Here is a 16,943-nt window from a genome sequence, read left to right on the forward strand (position 1 = left end):
GCTGTTTTGTAGTTCCAGAAAATATAAGTATTTTTAGAACACAAAGAACGAAAACAACAGCAGCCCGTAAAAAAAGCAAAGTCAGACACCTACTCACCCCACTGTTAAAATATTAGGATCTCTTGTCTTGTACTCGTAGTAAGTACACTCTTCATGTAGAAATTATATATTATACTATAAAGGCAAACGCTGACAATAACAAGTTAAAGTCTCTGTGTTTCTGGGCGATTCTCATTTCATTTCAAACTTTTGTAAACAGCGTGTTGGGGTAAACCAAGAAAACGACTACGACGACAAATAAATTGAAATTCATCTCGAATGTACTGAAATTACCTCACAATATTTTCCTCTGTACAAAGCGAGTTCTTATTTGTTGAATTATGAATGAAACAATTAATATTAAACCTACTTCCTGAGAGACTTATATACAATAACTCTCCATTTTATCCATTTAATAATGAAAATTGTAGCCAAGTAGGTGCTCCATTGTTTAGTCAAACCGAACTTTACTCATTCCACAAAAGGAGGATTACAAGATTACTTTGTTTCCTGTTATTATAAACTTTTTCTATTTTTGTCATATCCCCTTTAAAGAAGTTTGATATATGATTAAAGTGAGAGCACGGTGGCGTTCTAAAAAGCAAGCTTTTCGTAATTAAGTTCAAGAATCTCAGCGAAATGTGACTTGATAAAACTTGATAACGTGTGTTATTACTGAAAGAAAATTATTAAAGGCTTCAGATAATCCTTCTTCCAACATAATTGATCTATAGAGATCTCTATAACTTCATATACAGACATGACTAATAAAAAAGAATGATAAAGAAATATAATGATATGGGACTAAGATATAGCTGGCGAGAAGTACACCTCTGCCTATCCTTTCGGGTATACATGCATGATCTTATTTTATGTTACTTATAAAAAAAGTCGGCAGCATACCCATACAATAAATATATGGCTTCAGTTTCACCTACGTTCCTTTCGTCAAAACTTTTTCTAAAATATTTTTGCATTTCACCCTTTCAGCGCTTATGGCTATCGGCCCACTTCAGGCTTTTCACCAACCTGTCGCAATCCTCTCAAGGCCCGTTTTCTGTCATGTGAAATAGGCCGCATCTGATTTTACTACAAGTATAGCTTGTCACAAACAAAGGGCACTTGCCACTCTTGTTGCGACATAGAGATATAAAAGATTGTAAGCATGAATTAACTAACGAATTAAGGAGGAGCACGGTGGCGCAGCGGTTAACGCGCTCGGTCTGCGATTGTTGAAGTTAAGCAATTTTCGGAAAGGCCGGTCATTAGATGGGTGACCACAAAAAAAAAGTTTTCATCTCGAGCTCCTCCGTGCTTCGGAAGGCACGTTAAGCCGTTGGTCCCGGCTGCATTAGCAGTCGTTAATAACCATCAATCCGCACTGGGCCCGCGTGATGGTTTAAGGCCCGATCTCCCTATCCATCCATAGGGAAGGCCCGTGCCCCAGCAGTGGGGACATTAATGGGCTGGTGATGAAGCATGAATTAACTAAATGGTTATTACATATACATGTATTTTGTAGTCAACGAATTCTTTAACTTGAGGAATAAGTCTATATAATAATAATATATTTTATATTAATATTTGCACACCTGCTTGCAGGTTGAATACATGCACTGTTTTACTTAGAATAAGACCTTAAACTTTGTGTTCTTGCAAATAAATGGTTGATTATGATTATGATTAGAGTTACTAAAAAACTACTGCTAAAAAGATGGACTAAGGCTATTAGGTACGGAATGGAGGCCACGGGATGGTATACGATATCGAGGCAGACCACCAGCTCGATGGTCGGATATTATTGTGAGGTATGCCGGAATGCACAGGATCGGAAAGTTTGGCGTGAAAGAGAGGAGGCCTATATCCAGAAGAGGATAGATACAGGCTGAGTAGATAGGTATAAAAGATCCAGGCTCAACCAGTAGGTACCTCAATGAGCAGATATAATGGCCCCTGAAGGATTGTACGAACAAAAAACATGTAAAAATTCCGGTAAAAGCAAAATCCATTTCCTTCCCTCATTTGAATGTGTTGTCGTCCTTGATAATACGCTATCTTTATGCGATTTCTTTTCTAACGTCGACACAACAGGGCCACAGTGACTTTACAAGATAAGATGCGATGTGACAAAATATTTTATAAGTACGATGTTTGTTTTTAAATAGAACGGTGACTTAGTGGCGTGTACCTCTAACTACACCAATTGGTAACACAGGCGTGAGCCCATATTTATTTACTTTTTTTTTATTTTAAAGTGGTTCGGTGGTTTGGAGCACTGCACTCTATGGAAGTGAAACGTGGACTATGACACAGAGAGACAGAGAGAGGTTGGAAGCGTTTGAGATGTGGTGTTGGCGAAGGATGGAGAGTATAAACTGGACTGAAATGGCGTCAAATGACAGTGCTGGAAAGAGTTGAATAAAAAAAGAACCATAATAAAGACTTTAGAGAACCGGAGAGGAAGTATGATTGGCCACCTGATACGACACGACTCGTTTATATAAAACATCATAGAAGGAAAAAAAAAGAAAGAGAGGGTTGAGTGCACTCCATACCCTCTCCGGTTGAACCCAGCAGTGGGACGTATATATGTATAGGCTGTTTATACACAAAAGGAATAAAACTAAATACTTATTGTAAATGTTGCGTGTCATACTGTAAAATGACGTCATTTAAGTGCAGTGTGTCAGGCTTCGCTGCTGAAGACACTTCACTAATTGATTTTCGCGCTATCACCGTGCCAGCGAGCAGGCGCAATCACATTATAATAAAGGATGTTAGTGACATTGTAACGAATACTGACTGGGATGATTCAGACCATAATTCGGTACGCAAGGGAAAAAAAAGTTACGCCATGTCGAGATTTCGTCTTATTTAGCTTAACAACTGCAAAAAATAACAACTGCATAAAAATAAAAAATATAATTTTTTTTAATATAAGTAATATTAAAAACATAACGTTTCAATTAATAATATAAAAAATACCTTCAATATACTTTACCCAATTCTGAGTTGATATCAAGTGGAATTTCCTGTCGGAAAATTCATGAAATGTTTGGTGTGTTTTTTTTTTAATTATTTTCATTTAAGTATATAAAAGTTTTCGTTACAATGTCACTAACATCCTGTATATAAATCTTATTATCCTATCATTTTACTTAAATTTCACGACTCAACCTTTAACAAAGATGAGTTCCATCGGCATAATGAATCTCGGTTTGATAGCTTCCATAGAAACAATACAGCCTATTGTCTGATATTTTTTATTTACACTGGTGAAGGTAAAATATGTGCCCTCGCTTTCTATTTAATAACAGCTCTGCTACGAATTTTCGCATGTTACAACCATACATTTTTTACGAATCTCTTTCATTTCAGATTCTTTGAAATGTTCACTATATTTAGCTTAGGTGTTGTTTCATTATTTCATGTTAAGTATATATACAAACGATTTTTTTTTTCACATTACATTTCTACAATGGAAAACTAGAAAACGAATTCAGAAAAGATGTTAGTGGTATTTCATTTTTTAAACAACGGTGGGAAAAGTTTTGCGGGATGTGTCCGCCACGAACAGGCCACAGGTGCAAAACTCCACGAATCAATTTGAGATGTTTGTGATTTCGACCCTATGGTAATTGAGCCCGCATCAAGAGTCCTCGACCTTCGAAACACTTGTGAGCGCCGCCCAAAGCTAAACCTATCATGTATAATGTAAGGGAGACAAACAAAATAACAAAGGGATAACCCTCATTCTAAATTAAACACTACTCGACAATGACACGACATAATAATGTACATAACAGTATAAGTATGTTCAGTTATAATTGTGTTCGCTGTGGTAAATGCGCTGTTAGTGGGTAAACAATTAAAATAAATTGATTTCAGTGCTATGGACTGAAATATTAATTCTAACCCTCATTAGCCTTCATAAAGTGTCGGAAATATAATTATATTATTCAATAACGATAACTATAAGTAACATACCTAATAGGTATATGATGCACAAAATATAGAGGTACCTACGTTAGTTTTATAGTCACCAATCGTTTCAAACACGCACGCTGGTTCAGAGTAGATCTTAATGAAACTTTTCTAAAGACATCTCCAATTTGGTCAATATACGTCCTTCTAGGTCTTCCTCTGCCAGCCCTACCACCAACCTTCGCTTTATAAATTATTATTGTTTAGAAATAATTATCTACCTTGCAAACGTTAGGTAGCAACTTTCATTTGTGAAAGAGCATTTTTTTAATCGAAAGTCCGTAGTTGTTTCGTGAAGCAGAAAGCAATGATGAAGTAATAGCAAAAGGAAATGACCGAGGGAGCTTTATACCACGATGGCGAAGAAAATATTCGTAAGCTTCTTTCCGTTCGTATTGTCGACGTAATATTGAAATTCCAACGGAAATAAATTGTTCCATTTTAAATTTTATACTTGTTTATATCGTACAGTAACATATTTTTATGCGCGTTGTAATTAATCATAGGTTGATTTATGTGCAAAAGCACTTAGAATATAAGTTAGCACTATGGCTGTATGTAATTTGCACAAGGTCGCTTAATTATGTTGTACAATAGGTAAGTAAGTACCTGTAATAGTTCAGAATAGTAACAAAATTGAAAGTGTAAATCAAAAAAATACCTGTTAGACAAACATAAAGACCAAACAAAATGTACCTCTATAATATATTATGTTTCTTACGTACTTAGTTAAATTAAGCATTATATTATAGGTAACAAAATAATTCATTAAAATGAAAAGTGCAGATCATTAATTATTGCCGAGGTATGTTACAGTTTATTTTCCCCGGCTATAAGTACATGTTGTGAAAAGCTTCATTAGTTTTAGGCGGATGAGAGAGACGTTAGTTAGGTAAAAAATTCTCAATTCAAAGAGTAACCTACTGACAAAAAATATTTTTGAAATAAAATATTTATTTTTGGTAAAACTTATTCAATCGAAATTCCTTAGAAAGTCAAGGAAAAATACAAATAAATGCGTAAGTATATCTGTTATAACGTGAATATGTAAAATAAATACATATTATTTGATCAAAGAGTGTTTAGGTCTATAGAAAATAAAGTCTAGGTTAGAGATTCTCAGAATATGAAAACATTTATCCCTGAAAAATGAGACCTGCTCGTTCGGCAAAATATCGGTAAACTGAAATACATTTTGCAAGAACCAATGCCGTCAGAGCAACATGTGTATAATATGAAAATTATATTCATTGTACTCCTAAGGAACTCAAGTGACATTCTTTTATTTAAACTAATATCCTACCTACAGGTCGACTAATAATAATAAAGCGTAGGGATGTGACAAGTAGTGACAACCCCATCGCCCCCTGGTGAATTTATAGGCGAACCTGTTGAATTCAACAGTGCAGTCACTCTCCGCGAGCCATCTTGTGACGGACTGTTGGTGAATGACGACACCACGGAGCTGAGATCCTCGGAGAATCGGTCAGGCCCTCTGTGTCCGGCTTGCTTTCACTGGCCGGCCGGAGTGGACCCTAGCGGCGGCCGCAGGAGTCTTACTTATGGCGTGCCTTCATTGGTCATCCAGAATGGGGCGTTAGAGCTATACGCTCGCAGGGTGGAAGTGAAATTTGCATAAGACGTGAGTAAGTGAGGCGGGTAAACCGCCTCGCAGAAATCTAAGTACACCTCTCGACACCCTGAGCTGCTCACAACCCTGTTGCCGCCTTGCCGCCCTGTCACGTCGTTTAGATAGGCCCATCCAGTGAGTGGCGAGTCACCGCCTGCTCTTTTTGCCCATTTTTGCATAGTACCCAATAGCTCAGAATCCCGGTCCATTAACACCTCAACCCAATAACCCAGTACCCATTTGTTCCCATAATATGCGGTAGTCCTACACGAACCGGGGTTTCCGTTGGATGTACTCCCATAATGCACAGAGGGATAATCACCGGTTAGTGTACCATCAGTTTTAGATTAACCATGTTTTAAGGGGCCTCTACGTGTTGACTTCGGCCCAACCACGCGTTACAAAGGTCCGGGACTCTATCTATAGCCCCGAGATACGCGAAAAATATTAGAAATAATAGTAGTAAGTACTTCATATTTCTTGTAGCACTGGAGAGAGTCCTGGAAGAAATGGAGGGAGGCTTTTCCCAGCAGTGGCACACTTTGGGCTAGATGAGAGTTACTTAGGTAAATTCAATTTACGCCCCTAAAATTGCACATTTTGCTCGAAAAATGATCACTATTTTTAACATTTTCAACTTTGAAGAGTTCCCTGTAAATGAAACGTTATGAATAACGCGCCTTTTGGGAAATAGGAAAGGGTCAACTAATGACTGATTTGTTTCCCTTGACCTAAATACACAAGTATAAAAAATTAAGATGAGTGGGGGTATAAACGTGTTCGAACAATAGTACTCGACACTTCCCCGCACTTCCCTGACCCTAAGTGGGGTTACACCCCATTGTCCTTATAAACAAGATAGCTCAAAGCATCGTTAAATTCAGCTTTATCATAATAACATAAGGTATACAAACCAAATACTTGTCCAAACATAAATTGTCGGAAAAGCTTCGTAAAATTGACAATTAAATTTGCATTGAAACAAAACAAAGCGGTATATAAAGCAAAAGTTGATGGTAGGGCTGGCAGAGAAAGACCGAGAAGGACTTACGATGACCAAATAGGAGATGTCCTTAGAAAAGGTTTAATACGATTTACTCTGAACCGGCGTGCGTGTATGAAGCGATTGATGAATGTGGAGGAAGCAAGAGAAGTGTGTCAGGATCGAAGCAAATGGAATTCTTTAGTCTCTGCTTACCCCGGTGGGAAATAGGCGTGAGTTTATGTATGTATGTAAGTATAAAACAAAACCTTTCAAGGCATTTTCAAGTGTGAAAAGTCTTTATTGTAAGCAATAAACAGTAGCTTTATAATTACCGATTGTAAATAACTAAACCAGTACCGACCTCTGTTGTTGTAGAATAAATGTCAATCTACGCAAAGAGCGCCATCTAGATCGTCTATTCTAAACGAACTCGTCCACTTTTCAACTTCAGAGGTGATCCTGAAACTTTGATTCTTCAGAAAGCTAAACATTCCATATTCAGTCGCTATGTGTCGCTTTTATGGAATTGTGTGTTAGTTTTAGAAGTTCGTTTTACATTTTATTATTTATCTATTTATTTATTTGTACACAATAAAATAGACACAAGAAACATACAAAGAAAACAGATAGTACAGGCAAGCTTATCTCTAAACAAAGAGATTAAGAGATTTCATTGTTGCAAATTTCAATATTACGTCTCACTATTTTTATGTCTATGACTCTGTTCTTGTATTATTGTTATTTCTAGCTGACACCATCCCACTGCAGGGCAAAGGCTCCTTTCTTCCACTAAAGTCGATCTTATTCTCGATCTTAGGGTGGTATTAATAAACTAATCTCAGCTTTGAGACTGCTCTCAAGATCATGTCAATGTGACAGCTCTTATATAAAAAACAGAGACTTGAGAATGATCTTGAGGTACAGTCTCAGCTGAGATTAGTTTATTAATACCACCCTTAGTCTTGATTTTTTTTCTTTTATTTTGTACGTTTTAACAATTTCTTACTCTGTCTACTTTATCTAAGTATTGCTCACAAACATGATCTTCCTAAACCGGGTGAGAGCCTTCAGCGCTCCCCATTTGTCCGGCCAAGTAGTTAATGCCATCTGCGGCAAATCTACAATAAGTCACGTCAAAATACATAAAAAAGATCTTCTTAAAACACAAGGTACCTACATTTTTAAAACAAGTCAATTAGCTAAGTGCTCAAACAAGAATAAAATATATTCCAATGCGCTTACTTAATCGAATTAAGTGAATCAAACCGATTCGAACCTTTTTCCTGAAAAACTTGCAGTCACACTAAATTGAACTTTGAATGCTTTTACTTTTGTTAGAAATCTAACACACGTGAACAACTTACTTTGTGAACACGCACGAAATTAAGCTTATTTCATCAAACTTTGGGTTAAATACACACGAATCAGACATGTTTACATGTGTAAGAGTGTTCATCTACGCGACCAATGACAACCAAGAGCATCATAACGGCCATGTCTGTGTAAATACATACCAAATACACCTATATCAGCCTAATTATCATGATCAAATAGAAATATCATGAACTCAAAATAATTATAAGTGCATGGTACACGACAAAATGTAACTAAAACTAGGTATGTAGTACCTACCTACTAATTAAGTATAGCGAGTTAAGCGCATTCATTCACTCCTCGCATAAACCTGTACGGGTTTTCTGTTTAGAGGAGCGTCTTATTTTATTTCTAAGGATTTAATTGTTTTTTTGATATTGAATAAATAAATTTAAAAAAAAACTAAGCAGTCCTACCAATTGGGACGTGTACAAGGTTCAAGATACTCGTAAATTATGAAATTCTGATTAAGTACTAAATAAAATCAGATCTGAAACTGACGAAAACCATTTTCTTTTTTTTTATTTAACTTATTTCTAAATTTTAAATAAGAGAAACGTAATAATAAGTCCGACAGTTTATCACGTTTTTCTGTGACGTCACAGTGTGCTTTTTCATACAAATTCCAGAGAAATGTTTGTTTGTCGTTTTTTGACGTTTAGTAAAAAGTAACTGATTTGACTAGTTGGAAACCACCCTATTATTGTTAGGAGCTAGAAATTAGACCGCTATACAATACGCACATTTCGTTAGCAATCATATATCTACTATAGAAGAAATTACCTATGTGCTAATAATATTTATAAATACCTCGTAAGGCCCGGACTTCCAGACACAATAGTTAAACAATGGGATTTGGATTTTAAAAGGACTTTGGGCCTTACGACCATATAGGCTCGCGTTTGCACACAATTTCACCTGATGGTAAGTGACGATGTGGTCTACTGGATCATGCGTGTGTTTCCCGCTTATTATGGTCATGGTGCTAAATCTATTGACTCAATGTTACACATTTCTTACAATTTCCGACCAAGTAGTAATGCGGCAAGTCTATAATCTTCTTCTTCTTCTTATCGTCTGGGTTGTAAGGCGGAATACCAGCTCATGTAACGACTACATACTTACATCAGTAAGTAGTAACCGGGACCAACGGCTTAACCTGCCTTCCGAAGCACGAATCATCTTACTTTCGTACAATCAGGTGATCAGAATGTAATGTCCTAACCGAACTAGGGGCACAAAGTGATGTTTGTGATATGTCCCCACCGGGATTCAAACCCAGGACCTCCGGATCGTGAACCCAACGCTCAACCACTGGACCACGGAGGCCGTTAAAGTCACGTCAAAAAACACAATTCTTCTCGTCTTAACAAACTTTAACGTTCTTTATGATTCTTCTATCGCTATGTAGTTTGTGTCTTTATGTTGGAACCTTGAAACTCGTTTCATAAACCTAGGTACCATACATGATTTCCTGAAAAAAATCGAGACCACTCACTTGCCACTCCGCCTCCCAAGTTTCGGAAATAAATTGTCACGTCTCAGTCACTTTTAATTGTAAACAGGAAACCTAGTTATTGACAAACGCGACATCCAATTACTTCGAATAATTACAGGATGTTTATAAAGTAAGGCAAGAGTGACGAATAATAGCTTGGGAAATTGGGTTAAAGTAAATAAGTACTGACGTTTGCCACCGTACATAGATAGCACTTCAAAGAGGTTCAGAAAATTGTTAGGTAAGTACTTACTTGTAAAACAATACTCGACTTATATTCTGTTCTGAAGTGTTGAACAGAAAGGTCTTATACATACATACACAAACTCACGCCTATTTCCCACCGGGGTAAGCAGATACTATGGAATGCAATTTTCCGATCATACATACTTCTCTTGCATCCTGCACACACGCACGCCGATTCAGAGTAGATCGTACTGAACCTTTTCTAAGGACATCTCCAATTTGGTGAATGAACTTCATTCTAGGTCTACCTGTCTTATAACAATATTAAAAAAGCCATTCCCGTAAAAACTCTTTAATACACTGGTTGCTTTTCTCTTCCAAATTGTTCTTTCTTGTACTCTGGCCTTATCTGCCTAAAGTTTAAGGAATAAAATTCTTTTTACATATATTTTCCCTCTTTTTACTGCCGGGAATGTTCCTAAAATGGGAATATCCCGGGAACGGCCTATCACTGGCCGTACCTGCAGGTATACCAGCTGTGAGTGGAAACGCTTGCCCCTCGTATTAGCAACTACTTTACACAAACACAAATAAACCAATGATTTTACTAATTCATTTTATTATATTGCTTTTTATTTGGCACGTATTTAATTATAATGATTTTTTAATTAAGATCTCAAGAACGACGTCATTTTCTTTTATAAAACAAGTTAACGAATTTTAATATAGTTAAGCGATTGCAGCAGAATTAGTTTAGTTTATTACCGTTGAATCGTTCCTTCATCCAACGTCGCATACTTCATTAGTTTTGTAATATTCCTATCAATAACAGAAGCTGATTTCATAGTGAATTATTGCTGATTATATTTTTATTTTAGAATCTGAATAATCTTTGCGGAAAATATGCGTTTTTGAATTGAATAAATGCGTTGTAATGATACCTACACAAAACGGTCATCATCCCGTTTTTCACAGGGTCCGCTTACCTAAGTTTTTTTACAGAAACGACTGACTGACTGACCTTCCAACGCGCGAAGGAAAAACTAACCACATACCTTCGAAAAATGCATTTCTCGGGAATGTAGGTTTCCTCACGATGTTTTGCTTCAACGCTGAGCACGTGATAATCATTTATGATCCAAATATGAATACGAAAACAAATTCGACAATCATTGCTTTAGGCCTGGGCTGGATTCGAAACTGCGACCTCAAAGTCAGAGAGGAAAGCGTTCTACCAACTGGGCTACCACGGCTCTTCACAAACACAAACGTCGGTAAAAATAATAATTGAATATAATTTTTTCATTGGTTCGACTGACCACAAATTCGCGGATAACAGTACGACGTACTGTAGAACACGCTTACTTACATAGTAAACAAGAAAGAGGGCGGTGAGTAGAGGTGCGGACTTGAATGACACTTTCCTGAGCTCCTAGCTCAGAAGGGCTCCTCTGGAATACGGCTCACGTCTTTGTCGGGGTGTGGCTTGCCAGACGGATGGTAATTACAAAAATAAACGAGGAACCTACCCAAAACGCAACTACTACTACTACAAGTGCAAATTAAACAGTAAGTAAACACTTTAGTGGTCAAAAGCTTGCAAGGTAGAACTACACAAACCAGAGATAGAAATCAGTAGGTAAGTATAAACACGGTATATTTTACCTATTCAATTTGTGCTATACGTAAATGTAATTATTTACTAAATAATAGACGTAGGGAAGTTTCAGTTCGTCTCTGAAAATACAGGGACAACATAAAGAAAGAATAGGTATTTCTCATGTTAAACTGGACATCAATTGAAGTCACTGAGCTAATAGTACTGGACAAGTTCAGTCCTTTAATAAATAGGAACAGAAAGCTTTCCAGTTAAACTTCTTAAAGTTAATATTTATTAACGACTTTTAATGACTACGTTGCGTGCACTTTCTGCCTCGTGGAAAATGTTCTTTGTTTTAGGATAAAAGTTGAGCCATATATAAAACTGCTGCCATTGAAGCGGTTTATAACCACACGCAAAGAGGATTTAAGCGAATCCACAATATTCGAGCGATTCTGGATTCCGGAAACCGGAAGTTTTAACAGATTACTCTGAGTGATGTATGTAGTTGAAACTTTATGTTCTATATACAAAATTATCATTATATAATTATCAAATAGTGTGAATAGTGTTTTGTTTATTATCAACGTTTAGTGTGCAAACAAGAAGCAAGTCGCTTATTTATCAGTTTCTTTTAAAATAAGGTCGAGTAGAACCACGATCTTCTTCTATCGTTAGGTTGTAGGCAGCAATCCTGGTGTCAGGGTCATTATCGGGCCACCATAGGCCTCTGACATGGCTCATATAACGACTACGTACCTACTTACATCAGTAAGTCCATACAGGGTGTTAGTGACATCAAAACGAAAACTTTAAGGGATGATTCAGGCCATGATTTTGAGTTAATATCAAGTGGAATTTTCCGTCGCAAAAGTATGTAACTAAAATAATTTAAAAAAACACACAAATTTTAATGAATTTTCCGACAGGAAATTCTATTTGATATCAACTCAGAATCATGGTCACTCATGGTGAATCATCCCCCTCAGTATTCGTTACGGTGTCACTAACACCGATACCTACTTGTATGGCTATCTGTATGTACTTGCACGGGGTGTTGTGAGGGATGATTCAGGCCATTATTTTGAGTTAATATCAAGTGGAATTTTCTACCGCAAAAGTATAGAATTAAAAATAATTTAAAAATACTAAAAAACAAACGTGAATTTTGCGACGGATAATTCCACTTGTTATAAACTCAGAATCATGGTCTGAATCATCCCCCTTAGTATTCATTAGGTTGTCACTAACACCCTGTATATGTAGAGCACGTTCTTACCTAATGGTAATTGACGATGGAGCTTGAGATACGCTTTCCTAGCAAATGTGTACTCTTAACTCGAGCCTTGAAAACCCCGAGATTAATTATCATTATTTTACGAAATTCAGTCTGCTGCAGACTTATTTATTACAAGAGTAAAGACTTCATAACTTGCTTGCACCCACTTCATCTTAATTGTAATAATTAAAAACGAGCGCTTCCCAACGATCCTTCGTCTTCTCAACAACAGTTTTAAATTACTTATAAGAAACTTAAACCACACTTTAACGATCAATTTCCTAGTCAAGTTTGAACAAGCTCTGCCATAAAACCTACAATGGGATCGCCGCCAAAACCAGTTAATCAAAAATGCTATTCCAAACTCAAATTATTACTTCCCCCTCTGTGATAAAATATTATTTTAGGATCGTAATAGTCGGCTGTAACTACCTACGATTTGATAGGTCACTGTGGTTCTGTGTGTCAACGACTTGCTTCTCAAACGGGAAGCGTGGGGTCAATCCCCGGTACCGGACTTGCCCCAAAGAGTTATTTATTTATCTTACGTAATGCAATTTTCACTAACATTGCCACAGTAAAATTACCGTACAGCTAAAATATTACATACTTTAGTGGCTCCGATTCCTGCACACGGCTCATACTTTTATTTAAAGTTATACCCGTCATTTTCTTATCCGCAAATAAGAAACGGATGATTGACTGTTAATTTTAAAATGACACCGCCGAATAAAATTGGCATCTCGCTGATATACAACCCGTTTGACGTGTGCTGTCTATTTAAATTTGTCGGGTTATTGGTCAATATAAAATTTCGGGAGGGTTTTCAAATTTCTGCCTAAAGACGTGTGTTTCATTAATTGTATGCCTGTCAATTACCCGTCCCTTTCCTTTTCGACGAATAATAAAATTGGATGGTGTGTACTGAAATCAGTACCTAAATCAACACCTAACGTTGCCGTTATAATAAAAATAAAATAACTCGATGTTTTCAACACAGTAATGTAGGTAGCTAAAATCATGGAGAACATTGAGAACTCAAAAATATCTCAAAAATAAAAATATCTTTATTCAGTAGGTAACATAGTTACACTTTGAATCGTCAATTTTTACATAACGAACGTCTCATCCGCCTAAAACTACTGCAACTTATACGCTACACAAAACTAAAATGGCATATTTAAATCTTAGAACGATTACAATAATATTATTATTATCAAAATTATAGACTTTCAATAAGTGTGACTAAAACAGTCAACAAGTTATTTATTTGATGTACTTATAGCGTCTAGCAGCTGTAAATAATATTCTAAAAGCCATTTAGATCGTCTGAAAACTCAATTTCGTCTGCAAATTGATTTCTATGAGTACCGACTACTAACTGAGTAGTTTATATTATAAATTCAGTTTATTATTACACCACCTAATTTAGAAAATAAAAGTATTGTCTTAACCAACTACCATTTCGTTCGTATTCTCTAAATGCGTCGTTTTTCTTACAGAAGGTACCCTGTATGGTAGCACGGGGAACCATTGTTTGGACAAATACCTAGTTTAGGCCGTCTCAGCGAAACCTACAAATAATTCACGTCTAAAATTATACACACCTTAGTTTTAATTAGTTTCAAATTCACCTTAACACAACGAACGACCTCCGTGGTCCAGTGGTTGAGCGTTGGGCTCGCGATCCGGAGGTCCCGGGTTCGATACTCGGTAGGTATATATCACAAAAATCCCTAGTTTATGGATCATCTTACTTTCGGACAATCAATCACCTGACTGTCCGAAAGTAAGATGATCCGTGCTTCGGAAGGCACGTTAAGCCGTTGGTCCCGGTTACTATTTACTGATGTAAGTGAGTAATCGTTACACGAGCCATGTCAGGGGCCTTTGGCGGCTCAATCATAACCCTGACATCAGGGTTGATGGGGAGGTATTCCACCTCATAACCTACACGATAAGAAGAAGAATTTAACACAAAGACATAAAAAAATGGTCACCTTTTGTTATCGTTGCAAATAAACTTTTTAAACAAACACAAACACCTAATATACAACAGAATCGTAGTCGTTTACCAACCCATAGACCACCACCTATCATTCTGGAAATGCCTACTAAACTAATTAAAAAATCGTGTCTGGTAACCCCATTTGAATGGGTTCAATGTGTCTGCTTGCTTTTAATTCCTTCGCAGACAATAAGTTACTTTTAAAAATCATCGTAGGCAGTCTCGCAAATAAATAATGACAAGCCTACTGACTATTATAAAGCTCACAAAAGACTGACTGACTTACCTCACAAAAACTCAAACACTAACGTCTTCAAAACTCGTCTGTAATCGATCGCAACAACTTAAAATTCAGTGTGTGGAATTACAATGCTTTAATATGTTAATACTGTTGGCCCCATTAGAACGAGCTCAACATGTCTGCTTTAATTTCCTTTCGCAAACAATTAGGCACTTTCAAAAACCGTCGCAAGCTATGCGACGATTAATTAAACTGAGTGCTCGGAACATGACTAATCGTGTCGAGTTGGTGAACCCGCAGATTACCACCGCCATGACATATTTGACTAATCAACAGTCCCCTGGTAGTTGCGGCTTCCGAATACATCCCACTTAAGGACGGTACTGAAAAGTATCGGCGTCCTAAGGATATGAGTCTAGCCATAGAGGCAGCCAATCAGCTCGCGACACCAAACACTTCAGGACCCCGATACCGACCCCGCCGGCGTAATCGACGACTTCCCTCAATCAGCGCTTATCGCTATCGACCCACGATCGATGTCGATTAATTATTTCAAATATTTTTCCTCTCAGACGACGCCCTGAGCCGAGGTTCGCGCCCAACTGGGCAACCTCAGGCCTGTTGTCTTAAAACGTTGTACTGGTTGAGAGCCTTCACCGCTCCCCATTTGTCCGGCGGCAAATCTACAATAAGTCACGTCAAAAAAATAACGATCAACAGACGATTTGGGTATCAGAAAACGTGTAGATTTACCATGGAATAGTTCAGAGAAAACAGTATCACTAAGAGACGGTCCACACGGGCGCTGCCGCTCCGTTTTGACATCGCAACACAACGGATTTTCAGCACAATAATAAATCGTGTCGCAATAGCAAGAATAATAATGAATTGGGGGAGAATATAGTACGAAGTGTGATGATCATAGATTGAGTAGTATATTAAAATAGTGTAGAAAATAATAAGAAAATAAATAAATATGAAATAATACACTAAAATTTTTCACCATGCAATTATTTTTACATTTAATTTGTTTTTTTTTTACATAATTACAATTTTTATTTCGATAAAAAAAACACATCGTGTGGCTTTATTCTAATTCCTAAGAGAATAGCATTGGTGATGAACAAACAGAGGAGGCCACTTAGATGGATATTCCCAAATGTACATTCAACCTGTAACGATGCAACCGTTTAAAACCTACTAGACATCCGCCCGTTACTATGTTCGCGTGGCGCCCGTTTTTCTTTTTTTTATGTTACTTAATGAACGTGTGTCTCAGACGGCTTTAACTACTTCGCCGGTCAAATATGCGGCTAAACCACTTTAATTCCGCCTCTGAAACGTGCTCTAAATCGTTCGGAGTGTCCTTCATCCGTCCTTAGGTGTCGATCTATCTCTGTGCCAATTTTCATTAAAATCTACCAAGCTGTTTCAGCATGAAAAGATAACAAACACACTATTCTAAATAATGTTACTACATTTATAATATTAGTATGGATGCGCAACGGAAGTACTCTTACAACTTTGAATAGGACTTGCCTAAACAAAAACCCGAGCAAAAAGACAAAATTCCTAGGAATTGACAAATGGGCAATAAAACGACTCCTTACTACTCTGAAAGGTCGTGTCCAAGGTACCTAAAACAATTTAAAGGTATTTTTTCGGGCAACTATCGCACACGATACAGCTATCCCGCACGAGGGAATAAAAAAACACTTTTCAGTTTTATAAAAAAAAAAACTACCCACGCGTTTGTCCAAAGTACATGAATCTGTTGCTACGGCGACGTTAATTAACGATAGTCCTTAAGCAAACTGTTAACTATTTAATTAATACTAATGTTCGAAGGCGTCTACTTGAATACATTTCCTTGTTATTTTACGTGAATTAACATAGAAATAGGCAGTTTTATCCTCATTAGCGCACGTATTAGGCAAAATGTGTATTTATTTAATAAAGAATTTTCGAATGAATTTGTCAGTCTACTTTGAATTAATACGGTGGTGAGGGGGTTAGTAACGAATCACAACCTAAACCGCAGTAAATTGAATAAAGGAACGTTTTGTAGCTTTTGTGTGAGAAACTGAATGACATTTACACAAATTTCAATGTAAGTGCC

Source organism: Pectinophora gossypiella, chromosome 6 (genome assembly GCF_024362695.1).
Source record: "Pectinophora gossypiella chromosome 6, ilPecGoss1.1, whole genome shotgun sequence".
NCBI lineage: Eukaryota > Metazoa > Arthropoda > Insecta > Lepidoptera > Gelechiidae > Pectinophora > Pectinophora gossypiella.